General features: G+C 41.7%; 6 non-coding genes across 6 annotated transcripts; all 6 read left to right on the top strand.

Moving 5' to 3' along the window:
* Positions 1-16,633: 16,633 nt before the first annotated feature.
* Positions 16,634-16,705, top strand: trnae-uuc (transfer RNA glutamic acid (anticodon UUC)). Its single transcript has one exon. It is a non-coding gene; the product is annotated as a tRNA-Glu (tRNA).
* A 195-nt stretch (positions 16,706-16,900) lies between these two features.
* On the top strand, positions 16,901-16,973 carry trnar-acg (transfer RNA arginine (anticodon ACG)). Its single transcript has one exon. It is a non-coding gene; the product is annotated as a tRNA-Arg (tRNA).
* A 95-nt stretch (positions 16,974-17,068) lies between these two features.
* Positions 17,069-17,141, top strand: trnam-cau (transfer RNA methionine (anticodon CAU)). The gene has a single exon. It is a non-coding gene; the product is annotated as a tRNA-Met (tRNA).
* Positions 17,142-17,876: 735 nt separating this feature from the next.
* On the top strand, positions 17,877-17,948 carry trnae-uuc (transfer RNA glutamic acid (anticodon UUC)). Its single transcript has one exon. It is a non-coding gene; the product is annotated as a tRNA-Glu (tRNA).
* Positions 17,949-18,143: 195 nt separating this feature from the next.
* Positions 18,144-18,216, top strand: trnar-acg (transfer RNA arginine (anticodon ACG)). Its single transcript has one exon. It is a non-coding gene; the product is annotated as a tRNA-Arg (tRNA).
* Positions 18,217-18,311: 95 nt separating this feature from the next.
* Positions 18,312-18,384, top strand: trnam-cau (transfer RNA methionine (anticodon CAU)). Its single transcript has one exon. It is a non-coding gene; the product is annotated as a tRNA-Met (tRNA).
* Positions 18,385-18,433: the final 49 nt, after the last annotated feature.

Here is an 18,433-nt window from a genome sequence, read left to right as displayed (position 1 = left end):
GTTAACAGTGTGTGCATCTTTCTGTTTTGAGTTTTAGCTTTGACTGAGTTGAGCTGAGGTTATAAAGAAGCACTAGAACAAATTGCTTCACGATTTTAATAGAAACTGAAGGTTTAGGCTTTTAGAAAGGCCACAGCCTTGATGTATTTTTATCTTCTCATATCAGTGTTTTTTTTTATCCTTCTCCTAGAGTCTCTGTACTGCTGATTTGATTTATTTCCCTTCACAAATGTATTACTGAAATGCAGTGAAAAACATTTATCTACATTTTTGTCTTTTTAATACATGGTAAACTTTGAACCCTGTTGTTTGAACCTTGTATTTGCTCTGTACACTGTGTTAATTCTGGATGAACAGCCCAATAGACCAAATATTACTTAAATTACTTGGAAAACAATTGTATTTTACATTGACTTCCATTTAAAGTTAAGTCTATGAAAGCAAGAAAACCCTAAATATTACGAGTGATGCAACTGCAAATGAGGCTGGAAGTCAATATTAAGTGTTTGGCTTCCCTCTTGTGGTTGGAGAGAGAAAATGCAGTTGTGTCCAATATACAGCTCTGGAAAATATTAAAAGACCACTTCAGTTTCTCTGATTTTGCAATTTATAGGTTTATGTTTTAGTAGAATGAACATTGTGTTTTTATTCTATAAACTACAGACATCATTTTCCATTTTTTTTAATAAAACTATTGTCATTTAGAGCATTTATTCACAGAAAAATGGCTGAAATAACAAAAAAGATGCAGAGAAACAAGTTCATATTCATAAAGTTTTAAGAGTTCAGAAATATATATTTTTGTAGAAAACTCCGGTTTTCATGCATGTTGGCATGTTCTTCCCTACCACTCTTACACACTGCTTTTGAATAAATGTATGCCTTTACTCCTGTTGCAAAAATTCAAGCAGTTCAGCTTGTTTTTTTTTTAAGTTTGGTAAAATCTCTTATTTTTAATCATCAAAAATGCTGGGCTCACTAAAAAATTCTCTTGTTGCTGAATGCAATATAAATGCACCACTTGTCAAAAACATTGCTGCATAAATATCCATTTGTGCTATTCTGGCTTGAAACACACTCCAAAAAGTTACGACAGCAAAGCATTTTCTATTTATAATAATGCCATTCCTTCTCACATCGCGTAAAAGAGGGTTTAGCCCTGATACCAAGTAAGTGATGAAATGTTTTACGGTAATTGTTATTTTGTCCTAATCTTCCTGCAAAAACATCTTGAGACATCTTCGCAAATTCTTTATTGGGGAAGGGTCAGGACTGCAGACAGGCCAGTTTATTAGCAGTACCCTCTTTTTCAGCAACCATACCTTTGTAGTGTGTGCTAGTGTTGTGTTGAACGATCCGCTCGAATGAACGAATCATTTAAGTGAACGTACTGAATCGAATCACTCCCTCAGCTGATTTGGTCCTTTCTGAGTTCAGTAGTTGAGCTCAGCAGTGGCCGTGCAGGCCGGCAGGGGAACTGCTGTGTGGTCTGTGAATCACTGAATCACCTGCAAATCTTGTGGCGGACATTCTCATTGCAGGGGAACGGTGCTTGCTCAGTCATGAGTTCACTGGACATACTGACGCTCAGGGCTGAGGGCTCCAGTTCACTCATTGTGTGCTACGATCACTGAACGCTGAGGGCTCCAGTTTACTCACTCACAACAACTTAAAAAAACATTTTGTCATAAGGAGGTTAATATGATGCTATATAGTGTTGGTACATGGTTGTTGAGGTGTTTCTAGATAAGGAAGTGCATTTGCTTCATGTACATTGCAAAACAAATCATTAGGTATGCTTTTAAAGACTTGTTTTGGTGCAGAATGCCAAAAGCAGTGTAGGTAGGCTGCGTTTCTCAGGCACTACAACATAAAAAGTTGTTGCAAAGCAAAGGACACACTTCCAGTTTCAAAAAGACAACTGGTGTATTGACCCTTGGTTACCCACAATTGACTGCTCATGCAATGCAGAAGGAAGTCTTATACAGTACAGGCCAAAAGTTTGGACACATCTTCTCTTTTTCAATGCGTTTTCTTTATTTTCATGACTATTTACAGTGTAGATTCTCACTGAAGGCATCAAAACTATGAATGAACACATGTGGAGTTATGTACTTAACAAAAATGGTGAAAAAAAAAAATAAAAATATATATATATATATATATATATATATATATATACTAATTTCTTAAAAATAGTCACCCTTTGCTCTGATTACTGCTTTGCACTTTCTTGGCATTCTCTCAATGCTTTTCAAGAAGTACTCACCTAAAATGGTTTTGAAGGAGTTCCCAGAGGTGTTTAGCACTTGTTGGCCCCTTTGCCTTCACTCTGTGGTCCAGCTCACCCCAAACCATCTGGATTGGGTTCAAGTCCGGTGACTGTGGAGGCCAGGTCATTTTTTTGTTAAGTACATAAAACTCCACATGTGTTCATTCATAGTTTTGATGCCTTTAATGAGAATCTACAATGTAAATAGTCATGAAAATAAAGAAAAAAAAATGGAATGAGAAGGTGTGTCCAAACTTTTGGCCTGTACTGTAATGGAATTTTTATTTCCAATTAGCTACAAGAACATACACTGAGAACAATCAAATCAAATCAAATCAAATTTATTTGTATAGCACTTTTTACAACAGGTGTTGGCACAAAGCAGCTTTACAGAAACATGATCACAGGACAAAGAATCAGGCAAAACATTACACATAGAAAATACAGAATACAGAACCCCCAGTGAGCGCAGAGGCAAGGAAAACTCCCTCAGAGCTGCAGGAGGAGGAAGAAACCTTGGGAGGACCAAGACTCACATTTGAGGGGGGACCATCCTACCACTGGTCAAACGGCTTTTAAATTAAAATTTAAAAGAAGTATTTTATACATCCATATAGGTTTTATGTATTCAGGAGTGTAATAGCGCCACTAATGGCTTGGATGTAATCAGTAGTGGAGAATAAGATGGACGATGAGCAGCTGATCTGTGGTGGTGGTGGAGAAGAGCTGACTTCAGAAACTTCCATCAGTCTGGCCGGACAGGAGACGCGAGAGCCTGAGGGTCCAACATCGGTATCGGGTCAGACAGGTGGGCAGTCAGTAACTCGGAGGAAAGCAGAGAGATGGAATTAGTTTTGACTGGATTTATGCAAAACTGAGAATATTAAAACATTATCAGAGTGTGGCTAATGACTCCGGCAGAACTGAATAAAACAGCCTAACTAAAGGCAGAGAGCCAGAAGGTAACATAGACATGGAGGCTCCCTGAAACACTGGCATCCACCCACTCCACCTTCCACAAACCTGAGTGACCGTGTGCAGTGGGAGAACAACAGCACCAGCATCTCAGTTTACCACTTCCCTCTGTCCATGAACCCCTGAATCTGCAGCCTTATCTAAAGGAAAAAAACATTAATTACCAAAAGCTAAACTAAACAAGTAAGTTTTCAGTCTAGACTTAAAGATTGAGACTGTGTCTGAGTCCCGAACATATTCGGGGAGATTATTCCAGAGTTGAGGCGCTTTATAAGAGAAAGCTCTTCCTCCTGCAGAGCTCCTCTGAATTTTAGGGACTACTAAGAAACCAGCACCCTGAGATCTAAGTAATCGTGGTGGTTCATAATAGGAGATGAGGTCTTGTAAATACTCAGGAGCGAGCCCGTGTAGGGCTTTATACGTTAACAGGAGAATTTTATAGTCTATGCGGAATTTGACTGGCAGCCAGTGCAGTGCTGACAGGACTGGACTAATATGGTCAAATTTTCTAGTTTTAGTAAGGACCCTGGCTGCAGCATTTTGAACTAGCTGAAGTTTATTTAAGTGACTGCAGTAACATCCAGACAGTAGCGCATTACAATAATCTAGCCTTGAGGTAATGAAGGCATGGACTAATTTTTCTGCGTCATGCAGTGATAGGGCATTTCTTAGCTTGGCGATGTTACGTAGGTGTAGAAAAGCTGTTCTAGTAATATTAGATATGTGTTTATCGAATGCTAGATCTGAATCTATAATAACTCCAAGGTTTTTAGCTGCTGAACCAGGTGTGACTGAGAAGTCGGCCAGATTTAGCATTAAGTCTGATAATTTATTTCTAGCAGCTTTGGGGCCTAATAGGAGAACTTCTGTTTTTTCACTATTTAATAGGAGGAAGTTGTGCGACATCCACAATTTCACATCTTTTACACAATCCTCAATTTTCTTTAATCTCACTCTGTCGTCAGGTTTGGCTGATATGAAGAGCTGCGTGTCATCCGCATAACAATGAAAATCTACGTCATGTTTTCTAATAACTTCGCCCAGTGGGAGCATATATAATGTAAATAATAATGTTCCTAATATAGAGCCTTGTGGAACTCCATATCTTACCTTGGTATAACTGGAAGACATATCATTTATCCTCACAAACTGATAGCGATCGGTTAAGTATGATTTAAACCATGCTAAGGCAGTTCCGGTTACACCAACCATGTTTTCTAGTCTTTCTAAAAGGATAGTATGATCTATTGTATCAAAGGCTGCGCTCAGATCGAGAAGTACCAGTAGGGAAACACAGCCTTGGTCGGCGGCTATAAGTAGATTGTTTGTTATTCTAACTAAAGCTGTCTCAGTGCTATGATAAGGCCTAAATCCAGATTGAAATTTTTCATAGATCTGGTTTCTTTGCAGGTAAGAGCAAAGTTGTTGGGCTACAGCTTTTTCTAAAATCTTAGAAATAAATGGTAAGTTTGAAATAGGTCTATAGTTAGACAGTACAGTAGGATCAAGATTTGGTTTCTTGATCAGAGGTTTTATTACAGATGATTTAAAGGCTTTGGGTACATGGCCTAGGGTGAGTGATGAGCTTACTATCATTAACAGAGGTTTAATTATATCTGGCAGTACCTGCTTTAATAATTTTGTGGGAACTGCATCAAGTGTGCAGGTTGTGTTGTTTGAAGAGGAGATAATTTTCTCTAGTTCTAACTGTGGAAGTGGGTTAAAGACTTCCAACCTAACTTTGGTGACAGGGTTTTGTTCTAAATCAGCCACACCAGATGACAGAGAGGATGTAATATTTATCTGTTTAATTTTATCCCGGATGTTTTCAATTTTACTATCGAAGAAGTCCATAAAATCATTGCTGGTGTAAATGGCTGGAATCTGAGGTTCAGTACCTGCCTGGTCTTTAGTTAATTTGGAAATAACACTAAAGAGAACTCTAGGATTATTTTTATTTATCTCGATCTGTGAGGCCAGATACGCTGAGCGAGCTTTATTAAGTTCTTTTCTATATTTAACAAGACTGTCTTTCCACGCAGAGTGAAAAACTTCCAGTTTAGTTGATCGATATTTACGCTCTAAATTTCGTACTAACTGCTTTAAGGTACGAGTTTGATCATTGTACCACGGTGCAAGCTTTTTCTGTCTCTCTATTTTATGTTTAAGGGGTGCTACAACATACAAGGTAGAGCGAAAGGTATTTTCTAAACCTTCGGTTAGTTTGTCTAGTTCTACTGGGTCTACAGGAAAGTACATTATAGATGATAAATCGGGAAGCTTATCTGTAAATTGTTGGGCTGTAAAAGGCGTAATTGAACGTTTTACAGAGTAGCTAGGGGATGTACGTATATTATGACTAAGATGTAATTTAAATGAAATAAGGTAATGATCTGAAATTGCGGAGGTTTGAGAACGAATATTCGGGTTATCTATGCACACACCCAGGGTCAAAACTAAATCCAGAGTATGATTACAGTAATGAGTAGGTCCTGTTATATTTTGAATAATACCAACTGAGTCTAAAAATCGATGTGAATGCCTTTTTTAATGGATCATCCAATTTTTCGAAATGAATGTTGAAGTCTCCAACTATAATCACTTTATCACTACTTACTGCTAAGTCTGTGACTAAATCACTAAATTCTTTTAAAAATTCTAAATAGGGCCCTGGTGGTCTGCAGATATTAATTAAGGAAAATGCATTCTTTTTTGTAATTGGATTAATTATACTGGTGTAAAGAAGCTCAAAAGAAGTAAAATTATCATAGTGTTTCTGATTGCTAACTAAGGTACTTTGGAAAAGTATGCAGACCCCACCTCCTCTACGGGACAATCTCGGATTGTGTATATAATTATAGCCTGCAGGGGTGGCTTCATTTAATGCTACATATTCATTTGGCCTAATCCAGGTTTCTGTCAGACACAGAACATCGAATTTCTGATCAGTTATGATTTCATTCACTAGAACTGCTTTTGAATTTAGAGATCTAATATTAATAAACCAATCTTTAGGCTTGAAGTGTTAGTACTACAGTCTGGATATGATTGTTTAATATAAGTTAAGTTATTTAGATTGACTGTTTTAGTTTTTTGATGTTTTTGTTTCACTCGGGGGACAGACACAGTCTGAATACATTGGTATCTAGGTAACGTCTCTTTGCAGCTCGCAGACGGTCGGTTAAGCCTCTCTGTCTGCGGCCTGGTCCCGGCTCTGGATTGTCAGCAGCTTCTAATACTACTCTGCCGACTAACTAAAAGACTATGAGCTATGCTGCATGAAAGTAAGGCAGCACCCTCCCGCGTGGGGTGGACACCATCCCTACCTAAAAGACCAGGCTTGCCCTCAAACTGTAGCCAGTTATCTATAAAGCCCACATGATTTTCTGCACACCACTTGGACATCCAGCGGTTCAGCGAAGAAAGCCTGCTGTAAGCTTCATCACCACGACTCATTGGGATGGGGCCAGAGCAGATTACCTCCTCGGACAGCGTCTGGGCTTGTTTAATCACCTCTTTAATATTAGCCTTAGTTACTTCAGACTGCCGCAGACGAATATCATTGGGCCCTACATGAATTACTACCCTCGAATATCTCCTATTCCCTATCGGCCTAAGGTTGCCACTAATGTCCGGTGCTCTGGCTCCCGGTAAACAAGTAACTGTTGCCGCTGGTGCCCCTAAAGGAGTAGCTAATTTCACGTGTCGGACGATAGAGTCTCCTATCACCAGAGTACCTTTAACAGGCTCCTCAGTTGGTGCTTCACTGAGCGGGGCAAACCTGTTTGACACGTGAACTGGGGGAGCGTGGTGTTCATGTGGGCTGGCTGTGGCCTTTGCGGTAGCATTTGCCTTAGCCTTTCGACTATGCCGCCGAGACGTTACCCATTCGCCCCGCTGTGAGGGCTCTAAGGCCGGAGTCGAGGGGGTACTAACTCTCCCTGAGACACCCGGTGGTGCTAACAGTGAATCCTGCTGTCTATCCCTTATTAAACCCCGGACGTGCAGCTCTAACTTATTCACCTTATCCACCAAGGTGCTAACTATCTCACACTTAGTACAAATACCACTATTGTTACCAGTATCGGTGGACAAGGGATCTAAGCTATACATGCCACACTCTAAACAGGTGTAAACCTGAGCAGAAGCCATGGAGAAAAAAAAGCACTCACCTTGTTTCAGTTGAAATTAGAAACTTACACAAACAAACTGCAGCAGCAAACAGCTAATCCAGCAAACCTGAGGAAAAAGTCTATAAAAGTAGACTGAGAGTGGATTAATAGGTGTGTAGAGCAAAGAGGAAGCAGACTAAAAGTGGATTAGTAAGTGTGAAGAGAGTAAAAGAGAAGAAAACAGAGAAAAGTGTAGAAGTTTAAGATTAGAGCAAGCTTTCAGCAGCAGAGCAGCAGACCAGCACAGCAGCAGACCAGAGTGGGGAGCAGAGTAAGGAGCAGAGTGGGGAGCAGAGTGGGGAGCAGAGTAAGGTAAGGAGCAGAGTAGGGAGCAGAGCAGGGAGCAGAGCAGGGAGCAGAGCAGGGAGCAGAGCAGCATAATAATGATTTATTTTATACACAGTGTTTACACACACTGCACACTTCCCTATTGGGCATTATAAGCACATTTTATTGTATATAAAACTACGTTTGTAAGATGTTTTGTGCACTTTCTAGGGTTTGGGGGCCATTTGGAACTTGATAACCAAATCTATCAGACTGGAGTTAGGTTAACAAGATAAAGAAGTGTTGCTGACTCACTGCCCTAAAGCACTATACACTGCCCTGCACATTATAGCATTTTACCTGCGTCACACACACCTGATCCAGCTTATCTGATTATTAACAACAACATGCTGAGTCCGATTTTATTCACAATCAAAGGCAAAACTGGGAAAACAATCTTACCCTGTATGTGTCAGGCCCGTACAGCCAAGCCAACCCAGCACGCTCTGAGTGGCATTCTATGCCCAAATAAGGACTTCCTCTAATCAGGGCACACACATGCAGCCACCCAGCCCTGATTAGAGATCGGCTTCACCTGAGGAGAGTGACTTATAAGCTTGCTGCTCCTCTCTGCTGTTGCCAAGTATTGATAAACTACAAAGCGTTCTCCTTTCCCAAACCCGTCCTTCCTTCCCAAGCCTTTCCCCCCTTCCCAAGCCTGCCCTCCCTATATTGTCCGGTTACTTGCGTTACCTTGGTCCTGTGATAACATGAGTGAGGTATGCATGCCTCCCGAAGCCGTGCTGCCTGCCTAGAAATGGTTAAATAATGAAGTTCTGACCTATAGACCGTTTCAATGAGGAAAACAATAACAAAGCTACTGCGCATGTCTGTTGCTTCGACGCTTCCGGTGGCGCTATTTTCAAGTATACAGCTGTCAAAATGACGAGCGCATATTTCACAAATCTCCCGAAAACAGAGCAAACATATGGTCAAAAATTTGTAAAAAATGATCAAAGCTCTTTTCCTGATCCTTTTGATAAGAATTTAAGAGAGAAGTTTTTTCCTCTGATTTAAAACGCTTGCCAGAGGTGACCTACCCAGATGTGTATCACTGCCTTGTTGAAACGGAGTGTGTTTACACCAGAGCGGCAGTGAAAGTGCAACACAGTTTGGGCGCATATAATTACTTTCTCTGTGGAAAAGTTGGGAATATTTGTTCCTATAGTAGAGAAGCATCACTAGAGTGTATGGTGAGGTTGGAGCAAGTCAGACGCTATCCACAATGTACTCTGCATCATTTATAGATAAGAAGGAGGGAGAAGTTGTGAGCGGACGCTGTAACTGCATGGCAGGTCAGCAGTGTGAAAAACGAAAGCAGGCGTGTTTACTATGGAGGACCAAAAATGACATAAGTATAAATAAATAAATGCTGAAATAAATAAATGAATAAATAAATAAATGTTGACATAAAAAATGTCCATATAAATAAATTAATATTTAAATAAAAATGTTTGCATGTATTTGTTTATTTATTTATTCATTTATATGTGCATTTATTTATATATTTTTTTAATTTCAACATTAATTTATTTATTCATTTATTTATTTATACATTTATATGTGTATTTATTTATACTTGGTCCTCCATAGTTTACTTGTTTAAAGAACAATTTGACCTGATTTTCAATGTTTGTGACTCTCAGATTAGGTGAAGTTTGCATTCATGTTAAATTAAAAAGTTACGTCCACTGTTTTGAACGCGGTTTACCGCTAAAGTGTCCAAGGAACAGCTACGTCACTTCCTACGCTCATGAATTTTCCTCTGAAATGGTCTATACAGAATGCATGATCAGCTCCGCCAATCTTTTAACTATATTGCTACACTGAGCACAGAGTGTGCCACTGGTGGTGCAGTGACGTCAAGCCGATAGAATCTCACCCAAGCTTTCCCCCACCCCCGCTTTTCCAGCTTGGTGTAAACAAAAGTGTCACTCAATGTTGCGGCGGTGCTCAGAGAGGAGATCAGTGTAGTTCCTCAGGCAGACGCAAAAAGAGGCTGGTACAGCCGTTATTTTGTGGTGCCGAAGTGGGGCGGGGGTTTTCGACCAATTATGGATTTAAGAATGTTAAACAAGCATTTAAGAGTTTTCAAATTCAAAATGCGAACACTTCGCCAATTCCTTCGCGCGGTCGGCCTGGGAGATTGGTTCATGTCTATAGATCTCACGAATGCATATTTTCACATTGCAGTCCATCCAGATCACAGACAGTATCTCAGATTCACCTTCGAGGGCGCGGCTTACTAGTGGCTTGTTCTCCCGTTCGGGCTTTTCACGCACTTTTACGAAGTGTGTGGAAGCAGCTCTTACTCCTCTGCGAATGCAAGGAGTGCGAGTGCTTTCTTATCTAGACGACCTAGCTCTACTTGGACGGTCAAAGGACGAAGCTTTAACGCACACTGGAGCTGTGTTATTCCATATTCAGCGGCTAGGTTTCTCGGTCAATTTAAAAAAGAGCTCTCTAACTCCCAGCCAAAAGCTGTCGTTTCTGGGGTTGGAAATATGCTCTTTCACCAGCCAAGCGCATCTGGCAGAGCGCAGAATATGTGCGTTCTATGACTGCCTTGCACAGTTTCAGCTGTCGTGCAGTCTGCGTTTCCGCCAATTTCTCCAGCTGTTGGGTCAAATGGCGTCAAGGATAGCAGTAGTTCCGCTGGGTTTAATTCTAATGCATGCATTTCAGCGCTGGCCATTATCACACCACCTGAATGCCTCACACCATCTCCAAAAAAAGATAGTCGTGACTCAGTGTTGTTTGAAAATCTCCTTGGAGGAGCCCCTCCTGCTGTGCCAGGGCTCGCCCATAGGCAGAGTTCTGTTTCGTGTGGTGGTGTCAACGGATACGTTCCTGGTGGGGAAACAGATCTGGGATCGGTTTGATCTCTTCGAATCCAGAGATTCACATGAATCTCCTGTCTCAGGCAGGCGGGAAAATTGCTTACCACCAGCCAGAGCTGTGATGTCTCCATGCCTACCCACTGAAAGGTCTGTCTTGATGGCCAGCGGTTTGCCCTCTAATGTTGTGGCTACCATTCAGTGTGCAAGGGTTTCTACAAGAGGTTTATATGCTTTTAAATGGCGTGCATTTGAGCACTGGTGTCAAATTTAATTCCCTTCCAATGTTCCATTGTGGATGTTTTGACGTTCCTTTAGGAGTTACTGGAGCGTGGGCTTTCATTCTCAACAATAAAAGTCTATTTGGCATCTATATCAACCTGTCATGTTGGTTTTGGGGGGTTGTTGCCTGGGGCACACCCCCTAGCTGTACATTTCTTAAAGGGAGTGCGACGTCTAAAGCCTGTATCTAGGCCGGACGTTCCTCCCTGGGACCTCACTGTTGTGCTTGAAGCCCTGTCTAGGCCTCCATTTGAGCCCCTGAATTCTGTGGACATATGTTTCATATAAGACGGCTCGGCTAATTGCTTTAGCCTCTGCTAAGCGTGTGGGTGATCTTCATGCTTTGTCAGTGCACCCTATGGTGCAGGTGCATGTGCCAAAGGTGCTGCCTATGTCTTATAGTTCACTAGCCTTGAGCTTAATTCTTTCTCTCCTCCTCCATTTGCTTCTGCTGAGCAGCAAAAACTGCACACGCTCTGCCCTGTGCGTGCACTGCGTACATACATTGATCGTACTCAGGCTTTCCATCGATGTGACCAGCTTTTTGTCTGTTTTGCCAAACCAGTTCTTGGCAGGGCTTTGTCTAAGCAGCATCTCTCTCACTGGGTTGCGGAAGCTATTGCTTTAGCTTATAACAGCAAGGGTCTGGAATTGCCTGTGGGAGTGCGGGCTCATTCTACTAGAGGAATGGCTGCATCTTGGGTCCTTTTTAAGGGTGTCTTCGTTAAAGACATTTGTGCTGCTGCCAGCTGGGCATCACCTCATACTTTTGTGCGCTTTTATCGCCTGGATGTGGTGGCCACTTCAGTAGCTCATGCTAGTCTTTCTTCGGGGTCTGGGGTGCTCTAGTGTGCCCTCTTGGTTCAGTGTCTGCTCCGCGGGGCGTGTATATAGGTCCCATACATTATGCGTTGTACCGAGTGAATCGACTGATATGGAACGTTACGCATATAACCACTGTTCCCTGCAGTAGAACTTATCTTCAACACAGTTAGGCTGTATTTATTAATTTCTCCAGTGTTAGTGTTTAAAGCTCTTTCTGAAATGAACAGAATTGAGTTTTAATAACTTAGCTAGATTAATATTGTTCACAGTTAGGCTGTATTTATTAATAATTTCTCCAGTGTTAGTGTTTAAAGCTTTCTGAAACGAACAGAGATGACATTTATCAACTTAGCTAGACTAGCAGGTATATCTGCATATCTACCCTAACCTAATAAGATATTTTAACAGTTCACAAACAACAGAGCAAATCCTGATTTTATTTCTTATGATTTCCACACCATTTTAGCAATGTTATATGACCATACTAGTGATTTAAATTCCATATCTTCAGCTGAAAGTTTAAAAAAAATAAATCAGCTTACCTGCTGCAGTGTGCAGGGAATTTTGTCACGTTTAGTTTCAGCGGGGCCATCACTGAGTGTAAACAGCAGCAGTTTGCGCATACGCACTATGTCCAATCGATTGCGCCCCTGCTCAATGCATTTTGCCTAGTAGCCAGGTGACATATTTTTGACAGTGTTTGCTTGTTAGATTCGTATTCATAAGGAGAGAGATGTAGCCAAGATAATTAAAGTTGTATGCATAAACCTTCATATCTGTATATTTTTAAGTTGTATTTTTACAAAACACACACAACAAAAATATTTGTGTACGATTTTGATCGCTTATGGATGTATTAAAACAGACTTTTGCATACACCCAAAGTGTTTACGCACAAAATAAAATGAGCATTTACAAGTATTTTTGACAGTGATCTTACTCCATACTTCAGGTCATCAGTTCAGCTATCAGTATGTAGACAGCAAATGTGATGATCTGGTGGGTCCGGGTCAGATTATGGCTCTACAGCCCCAACACAAATACAGTGCTTTCATTGGCCCCTGCTGCTCAAATGTAAGTAAACTCTTTAATATCTTATGAAGCGATGATTCTGTAAAAAAAAAAAAAAAGTCTTATGCTACATTCCATTTACCTTAGATGTATGTTGCAGCTTATTTTACATTTAAAAAGTTTTCCAAAAAATACACTGCTAACTAAAGTTGTTTACTAATATTTTATGCAATAAAAACACACAATTAAGTTGAACTCAAATAAATGATCTTTTTTTTTCCAAACGTTCTTTTTTGAACATTTCTCAGCTATTTTAAACTCGAAAATGTATTTTTTTGTGTAAAAACTTAAGTAACTTAAGGCAATGAGTTAATATGCAATTTTCTAATAAAGTTAACTAACTTGGGTTACGAGAGTGATATCTCGTCTGAACTCAGCGAAACAAAATGCCATATATGTCTGTGTACATTTCAAAAACAAATGGATCATCTGCAGCGTGTGGCATCAAAGCACAAACATAACACAAATTATTACACCTGATGTGAATATGAAATTTGCGTACTGCCAAAAACATTCTTCTCCAGATGTCTGACATGAACCTCAGCAGAACCATCAAAGCTACGTTTCGCATTCAGATTATAATAATATCTCTTTGATGGTCAGCAAACAGCCAAGTCCCACTGCCATCACAATCTGGGGTGTCCGGGGTTTGGGACTGCTTTGCCAAAGGACCAGGGACAACGCTTAACCCAATTAATGCCTGTTTGTTGTGTCAATATAACTGTCTTTTCTCTTCTACCTGCGTGTCGAACAACCTCGCATGTTGCCGCATGACTGCCGCGGCTGGCATCTTCTCTCCTGGCTCCTCGGCCCGGTCAGCCTGCTCCCGCGTGGTCGCCTTCAGACTTCAGCGACTCTTTCTCTCATTCTCTGCTGCCCATAGACCTATTATACATTACAGTTAAGTAATTTTTTTCTCTAACTTAATGGGCTTGTTGTAAACTGTTGTACTAATGAAAATTAAGGAGAAGAAGAAAGTACTTCCCTTTTTGCTGTCTCAGTGGATCTCGGTTTCAGCATCCTGCCCCCTTAGCTTCCCCTCTGCTCCCGATGTGCTGTTGCTGGGTCTCTTGCGTAATGTCCATGCTTGCCACAGTTATAATAGCTGCAAATTCTTTTTCGCTACCTCTGCCTCGTCCCCGACCCTTAACTTGCTTTTTTTTCCAGTCCGTGAAAGTCTGTATGAATTCTCGTCAGACTGACTAGACAATTATGAACTGTCTCTCAATCTTCTTGCTTACACGCTACTAATTTCTTCCAACCGCGCTCTCAGGTCCCTTATCATGTTCCGATCAGGAGCGTTGAAATCTGATTGGGAGAACTAGGCGGATGTCCCTGTTTGGCCAGTTTCGATCCACCTTGCAATAACTGGACCCAGCTTTCGTAACAAAATGCGCTTATCTTTTTTAATGTCGGGCGACAAGACATAACAAGATATAAGTCCTCAACTCTTTCTGCAAACTTCCTCCTACCTCGCCTGCCTAGAATCAGGGAGACTAGAGGCAGCCTAAAACATGTACTTTTTCAGTCCAATATTGATGTACCAACACGGAACCAATCTTGGCCCACGACTTCAACCAGCTCGATGGTAGGGCTTTCAGTGCGCGTTGAAGCCTGCATCGGGTGGCTCCAGGTATGGGAAGCTATGGGCGAGTCGGGCTGCTGCACTGCATTGTAGATCCGGGCACCTGCGAAGGCTTTGTTCTTGTTGTCCCACCGGATCACTGCAGCTTGGTTCTGGTCTCCTGCTGGTGCTTATCTTTTTGGCAGGGCAGCGTCAATTAGCACAATGTTTAATTTATGAACTTGACTAATATTAATAATTAATTAATTTAATTAATATTAATAATCAACCGATTTAACTACTATTTCACTCTTGACGCATAGTTACACACTCACACAATTCAATATTTCACACTAAGCCTCCCAGTAGTTGGAAATCCGAAATATTTTATCCACAGCGGGACATGCATTACACTATCAGTGCCATAATCCTGGCTCCTCTGGCTAGGGAGAGACGCAGTCTGAAACTAAATTAAAACTTTTTCCCTTTTTTTCAATGTTTTTTCCTTTTTTTTTTATTTAGTTTTGTTTAATTTATATATCTGGGATCCCAGTTTTGCTCTCTCACTTGATTTAGCGACTCAGATAATTTAGCCCCAATAATTAATTTCTCACCTCCCTCTTTCCCAACTTAATACTTAATCAGCACCCTGTACTATTAGTATTATCTAAGCACTCCTCCCCACGCTCTGGACCTGTTTTCTCCAGAGATACAGCTATCAATAGAGGACTTGCTATGAGCAGGCTACTCTTTCAGTTTTTTTCTCTAGTGATACTTTAATCACTAGAGGCCTCGCTTAGACCAGGTTAGTCCTTTTGTTACACCGTCATGCAACTAAACTTTGTCCAGGGCGGAGTGCTTGAGGGCAGGTGGAGGGGAATAATTAAAGTATTTTTACTTTCACTCTTGAAACAATAAATCAGTCACTCACCACCAGTGTTTGTGGATGAAGTTTGGAGTGCGATTGGAGGGATAATCAGTTACACGCACCCCGGAAGTACTCTGGTCTTGCTCTGTAAGATTTCCCCTGCTTTTTGGGTCCAGTCTGCTGCTGGAGAGCGTCCGCGGTGCGCGTTCACTTCTCTTCCCTCCGCTGCACACCAGCCTTCACCCTGCCGACTATGCCAATTTGTGGTGTAAAAAAAAGTATTGACAGAATAAAACATGAAATCTGAGTCTGGATCAAGTGAGTAGCAAATTATTTAATGGACAAAAGACAGAATACATTACAAAGCATGCATTCAAGTCTCTCTCCATGTACAGCCAACACCTCAGAAAGGTTTGCACCCTTTTTCCTTCCCTTAGGCATTTTGCCTTTTATGGTAAAAAGTCCAGGACTCAAAAAATGGTAAAAAACCAGCAGCACTTGTTGACTGGAGAATTGGCCAGTGTTGACCAGTCTTGACCAGTCCGGTACATTCTAGAGCCTGGGACGGGGGGGATTTTATGACACGTAGCTTACAGAACCTTTCACACTGGTCAATAACTTGTGCCGTGTATGTTTTATATTTATGGGCATCTCCAAGTGTCCTTTTGGGCATCTGAGGAAAGCAGAGTGACACACGGGGTATTGATCATTTTTAAATTAGAAACATGCTCGTAATATCCTAAGAGACTCACCTTGTTTTGTTTGGAGCATGGTAAGTGAAGGTGTTTAAGCACCAGTATCTACAATAAAGACTTATGTTCTCCTTGCACATACATGTGCAGTTAATCACAACATCTACGAACAGGGAAAACGAATCTGATTCCAGCTTTTACTTAACTTTGCAAGTACTTTAGAAAAAAGCCTACAGTGGATCATGTAACAGTAGGCTCTTGTTATGATCCGGTAAGTGTTGTTGCACATCTTTCCTCCGATGCATATATCCAGTCATGTGCCGTACAATCAGTTGACAAGCCTATTGCCTGGGAAGAGAGCAAGATCTTTGCTAGTGGATGGTGGGGTGCCGTGATCGTATAGCGGTTAGTACTCTGCGTTGTGGCCGCAGCAACCACGGTTCGAATCCGGGTCACGGCAAGTCCTTTAAGCTTGCAGCAGGCTTTTCTTGCCTGTCTTTGGAATCATTTAAAGTAATACAGGTGCATGTCTTGTTTTTCAGTAGTACTGCTTCAGCAAAGCGTTGTGCAACATGGCGTGAGGATGAGTCATGTGTCTGCTTGTCAGATTATTCTACCTTTCGTTCTCTGGATGCTTGAGAAAATTCTTACGGATGCAAACACTTAGGAAATTGTCCTGCATGAGGGCCTATTTCTAAACTCAAGAGTCTAATGAAATAATTTTCCTTGTGCCTTTTTAATCTTGGAGTCCCATATGGTCTAGCGGTTAGGATTCCTGGTTTTCACCCAGGCGGCCCGGCTTCAACTCCCGGTATGGGAAGCTTCTTGCTGGCTGAGGAAAGCAGAGTGATGCCTTAACATTTTGCTGGGTTTCAATGGCGATCCTGTTGGAACTTCTAATAGTGCAGCTTGGGTGTTGGGATCTTGCTTTACTTCAGAGCTAAGAGGCCCATTTTGGTGTGACATAGGCCTGAAATGTCCTCTTATCCACTTTGCCTGACAGGTTCTTGCCGGTGGGCCAGTGGCGCAATGGATAACGCGTCTGACTACGGATCAGAAGATTCTAGGTTCGACTCCTGGCTGGCTCGGCTCCTCTGCTTTTGTCGCTCCCCAACATTCGCTTAGATTACTTTGGTTCTTGCCATCCCCTGTGGTGCTGGCAGGTAACTAGCTGCATGCATGAGCCTCGTTAGCGCAGTAGGTAGCGCGTCAGTCTCATAATATGAAGGTCGTGAGTTCGATCCTCACACGGGGCATTGATCATTTTTAAATGAGAAACATGCTCGTAATATCCTAAGAGACTCACCTTGTTTTGTGAGGAGCATGGTAAGTGAAGGTGTTTAAGCACCAGTATCTACAATAAAGACTTATGTTCTCCTTGCACATACATGTGCAGTTAATCACAACATCTACGAACAGGGAAAACTAATCTGATTCCAGCTTTTACTTAACTTTGCAATACTTTAGAAAAAGCCTACAGTGGATCATGTAACAGTAGGCTCTTGTTATGATCCGGTAAGTGTTGTTGCACATCTTTCCTCCGATGCATATATCCAGTCATGTGCCGTACAATCAGTTGACAAGCCTATTGCCTGGGAAGAGAGCAAGGTCTTTGCTAGTGGATGGTGGGGTGCCGTGATCGTATAGTGGTTAGTACTCTGCGTTGTGGCTGCAGCAACCCCGGTTCGAATCCGGGTCACAGCAAGTCCTTTAAGCTTGCAGCAGGCTTTTCTTGCCTGTCTTTGGAATCATTTAAAGTAAAACAGGTGCATGTCTTGTTTTTCGGTAGTACTGCTTCAGCAAAGCGTTGTGCAACATGGCGTGAGGATGAGGCATGTGTCTGCTTGTCAGATTATTCTAAATTTCGTTTCTGGATGCTTGAGAAAATTCTTACGGATGCAAACACTTAGGAAATTGTCCTGCATGAGGGCCTATTTCTAAACTCAAGAGTCTAATGACATAATTTTCCTTGTGCCTTTTTAACCTTGGAGTCCCATATGGTCTAGCGGTTAGGATTCCTGGTTTTCACCCAGGCGGCCCGGGTTCAACTCCCGGTATGGGAAGCTTCTTGCTGGCTGAGGAAAGCAGAGTGATGCGTTAACATTTTGCTGGGTTTCAATGTCGATCCTGTTAGAACTTCTAATAGTGCAGCTTGGGTGTTGGGATCTTGCTTTACTTCAGAGCTAAGATGCCCATTTTGGTGTGACATAGGCCTGAAATGTCCTCTTATCCACTTTGCCTGACAGGTTCTTGTTGGTGGGCCAGTGGCGCAATGGATAACGCGTCTGACTACGGATCAGAAGATTCTAGGTTCGACTCCTGGCTGCCTCGGCTCCTCTGCTTTTGTCGCTCCCCAACATTCGCTAAGATTACTTTGGTTCTTGCCATCCCCTGTGGTGCTGGCAGGTAACTAGCTGCATGCCTGAGCCTGGTTAGCGCAGTAGTTAGCGCGTCAGTCTCATAATCTGAAGGTCGTGAGTTCGATCCTCACACGGGGCATTGATCATTTTTAAATAAGAAACATGCTCGTAATATCCTAAGAGACTCA

The sequence above is a fragment of the Astyanax mexicanus genome, chromosome 25, assembly GCF_023375975.1.
Source record: "Astyanax mexicanus isolate ESR-SI-001 chromosome 25, AstMex3_surface, whole genome shotgun sequence".
Classification (NCBI taxonomy): domain Eukaryota; kingdom Metazoa; phylum Chordata; class Actinopteri; order Characiformes; family Acestrorhamphidae; genus Astyanax; species Astyanax mexicanus.
This window is presented reverse-complemented; position numbering and strand designations above follow the sequence as displayed.